The sequence below is a fragment of the Macrotis lagotis genome, chromosome 1, assembly GCF_037893015.1.
Source record: "Macrotis lagotis isolate mMagLag1 chromosome 1, bilby.v1.9.chrom.fasta, whole genome shotgun sequence".
NCBI classification, from domain to species: Eukaryota; Metazoa; Chordata; class Mammalia; order Peramelemorphia; family Peramelidae; genus Macrotis; species Macrotis lagotis.
The window spans coordinates 876,251,629-876,255,806 of record NC_133658.1 but is presented as its reverse complement, the minus strand read 5'-3'; the positions used below and the strand labels follow the sequence as shown (position 1 = coordinate 876,255,806).

Genomic DNA, 4,178 nt, shown 5'->3' with positions numbered 1-4,178 from the left:
TGGGCAAGCCACCTAACCCCATTTGCCTTGCAAAAACCTAAGAAAAAAAAATCACTCACAGATGAGCAGAACCAGAAGAACATTGTATACCCTACATAGGGGTGATGATCAACCTTAATGGATTCACTCTATCAGTGCAGTAATCAGGGACAATTTGGGGCTGTCTATGATGGAGAATACCATCTGTATCCAGAGAAAGAATTGTGGCATTTCAACAAAGACCAAAGATTATTACCTTTAATCTTTAAAAAAAACCCCGTTATTTGTAAAATTCAAAATAACTAAATGTTTGAAAAAGATAAGTCACGTCCTCCCGGACTGGCTCTGGTGGCGGAGGCTTCGGGGACCCAGGGCTGGACCTCTGTGCGCTTCACGGCCTGTATGAGGGAACTTAGCGAGCTCTGTGGCAGCGTGGCCGCAGCGGAGGCCCAAGACATGGAGATCAGGGGCAACTACTAAGAAAGGAAGGATGCAGAAATCAGAGTGTCATGGAAGCCTACAAATGAGAAACAGAGTAACAAGGACCTATGAACAAAGAACCTCATCAGGTTCCCAAGTAAAACCTAGATCTGTATGTAGTACAACAAAACAAGTCATTATCCTCCAACAATTCTCCAGATTTTGTGAAGAAACCTCACCCTCAGCCAAGTGATAAACTTAATCCTAAAACTATTGACCTGTTTAGTGATCAATCATGTGCCCCTTCTGCTTTTGCTGCTATTTACTCCAAAGAAGGTATTCCTTGCAGGTTGGTACATGGTTCAGTAAAACACAAATTACAGTGGGACTGTTTTCCTGAAACTCTTCCATTTGATCCTCTTCTTATTACTTTAGCAGAGGGTTTAAGAGAGACTAAACATCCATATACATTTGTATCAAAAGAAGGTTTTAAAGAATTACTTTTGGTTGAAGGTGCTACTGAAAAAACTGTGCCCTTGCTACCTAGACTGATTCCTGTCTTGAAGGCAGCTCTGACTCATCCAGATGGTGAAGTATTTGAAAGGGGATTGAATGCTTTAGTACAGCCGAGTGGTATTGTTGGGCCTTCTCTAAATGATCATCTGAAGCATGTGCTTACAAGTCTTTCCAAGAGACTAATGGATAAGAAATTCAAAGAGCCAATCACCAGTGCTTTAAAAAAGCTAGAACAACATGGTAGAAGTGGCAGCCTAATGATCATCAAAGCTAAAATTCCAACTTATTGTTCCATCTGCTCTTAAAAGGAATGATAAAACCATTTGACATTGTGAGAGATGTCAGAAGTTTGTTGGTGAACATCATAGGATCACTTTTGAAAATGTTTCATATTTTTTATCACAGCTTGACTTTTTATTTCTCTATATGAATTTACTTACAACTTTTTCTAACTCATTAAAGTAATTATTTGGAATTTTGATTGGTAGGGCACTAAACAGGTAGTTTAGTTTTGGTAGAATCGGCATTTTTATTATATTAGCTTGACCTATCCATGAGCAATTGATATTTGCCCAGTTATTTAAATCTGATTTAATTTGTATGAGAAGTGTTTTATAATTGTTTTCAAAAAGTTTCTGAGTCTGTCTTGGCAAATAGACTCCCAGGTATTTTATATTGTCTGAGGTTACTTTGAATGGGATTTCTCTTTCTAGCTCTTCCTGCTGTATCTTGCTAGACATATATAGAAAAGTTGAGGATTTATGAGGGTTTATTTTATAACCTGCAACTTTGCTAAAATTGCTAATTGTTAACAGTAGTTTTTTGGATGATTTCTTGGGATTCTCTAGGTATACTATCATGTCATCTGCAAAGAGTGAGAGTTTTGTCTCTTCCTTCTTAATTCTAATTCCTTCAATTTCCAAGAAGTCTCTTTATCTTGTGACTTGAAGCAGGTAAAGGAATTTATTGATGCAATTATAAAACTGACCAGGTAGTACTGACACAGGTCAAGTCAACAATGAAATGGAGAAGAGCAAGCCTAGATATAATAGATTGACTTTTTTATACACAGAGACAGCATTAAGATTTATAAACTTTAATTAGAAGCTGATCAGAAATATAAAATCTTAGAGACTTATAAACTTTGATAATAATTTGAAAGGGTACTATGTTCAAATGCACTCAAAATTTCATGAATTTCAAGGGGTGTGCTGTAACCCAAAAAATATTAAATCTGAAAAAAATCTATCCCAGCAACTATTTCAAAAAAAAGTTTTCTCAAACTGATTCATTATCAAGACTACCTATGAGGTAGCAAATTTAATTCCTAAAAAATCAAAGCCAATATAATTTTTTCCTGGAAAAAATCTGGTTTTTATAAAACAAATTTATTACACCATTCACTAGACATATTGAAAATATAGCAAAATCCATTGAAATATGTTTGGAATCTCAGTTTGCTACTTTTAAGTTTTATTTCACAGCTTTAGATGAAAGCACTGATGCTCCTGGTATGGCTCAATTTGAAATATTTATTTGAATTTAATATGACTGAAGAAGTAGCCTGCTACTGAAGGATACACCTAAGACTCTTGATTTGTATAGAGAAATAAAAGAAACATTAGCAAGATTTTCTTTAACTATCAATAACACATATGATACTGTTATTGACAGAGCACTATGTTCTATGGTTGAAAAGGACATATTTATAGTATTAAAAGTAGATGATGCAAAAAAACTTGATAATTTACATTTCATGAAGTATCATTGTATCATACATCAAGAAAACATGTATGTTAAATCTTTAAAGGTGGACTATATTATGAAGGCCATTAAAACAATAAATCTTTTAAGATCAAAAGGAATAAACCACCAATTTCAAGAGTTTATGAATACTTTGGAGCTATGGAGCTCCAAAAGACATTGTATACTTACTACAGTTAGTATACTTGCTAAAATGTTTAAACATTTCTACGATTTGAGAAATTAAATAAAATGTTTTATGGGTTTATAAGGAAAACTGCAACTGAATTTGAAAATTAGAACTGGTTGGCTGATTCAGAATTTTTAGTCGATATCAATTATCATTTAAATGAACCGAACAGGCTTCTCCAAGTGAAATCAATTAAGGACATGTTTCAAACAGTGATAGCATTTTAAATACAACTGAAATTGTGGCAATCTCAGATTAGGAACAATAACTTAATTCACTTTGAAACACTGAACAATGCAATGTAAACAGTGAAAAATATGCAGTATTAATTGCTATTTTATCACAAGAGTTTGTCACAAGATTTTAGAATACACCAACTGCATTTGCTACTCCATTCTCAGTTGACAGCAATACCTTGCCTATAAATTGCAAACAAATGTATAGAGTTGCAATCAGATATGCAACTTAAAGAAAAATTTATTAGTATCTTTATTAGATCTTTATAAGTTGTACCTCCCTAAAAAAAAAATAACCGGTATTTTATATTCTTATGGAATGTCTCTTATGGAGAAATCCATTCTGGATTCCCAGTCATATGAATCACATTTGGGATAGAGATGGGGATGATAGAGTATTCTTCCATATTCTATCCATAAGAAACATTTTACCAACATCCCCTGTTCATGTCTTAGTACATATAATTGCAAAGAACTGTCTTCCCATATAAAGCATACAAAAATTAAAATAAAACAAAAATTTCAGTTGAACATCTTGAAAATATTCTTTGCATTGCAACAACCTCTATCAAACCAGATATAGATGCACTGGTATCGAAAAAGCAGATTCAACATTCACATTAAAAATTATTCTTGGAGCAGCTAGGTGGGACAGTGGTTAGAGCACCGGCCCTGGAGTCAGGAGTACCTGAGTTCAAATCTGAGTTCAGACATTTAATAATTACCTAGCTGTGTGGCCTTGGGCAAGCCACTTAACCCCATTTGCCTTGAAAAAAAATTATTCTTATTTGTTTTGTTAAAAAAGTGTTTTATTATTATATGCATTGTTTTTTATTTTTTATAATATATTATTATTATGCTCATTGGTAATATGAGTTACATTGAGGTCATAAATAAATATTAAATTCTATATGTGGCCCTTGACAAGATTTTGTTATGCAATGCAGCCTAGAAGAGCTAAAAAGTTGGACACTGATGCTCTAAGATATTCGTTTTTTCAATTTTTGTTTAGTTTTTGAGACCATCCAGAGACTTGCCCAGAGTCACTCAGCTAAGAAGTATCTGAGGCAGATTTCCACTCAGTTTCTCCTGAC

General features: G+C 33.8%; 1 pseudogene; it reads left to right on the top strand.

Moving 5' to 3' along the window:
* The first annotated feature begins 463 nt into the window (after positions 1-463).
* Positions 464-1,287, top strand: LOC141491242 (PACRG-like protein pseudogene; annotated as a pseudogene).
* The last annotated feature ends 2,891 nt before the right edge of the window (positions 1,288-4,178 follow it).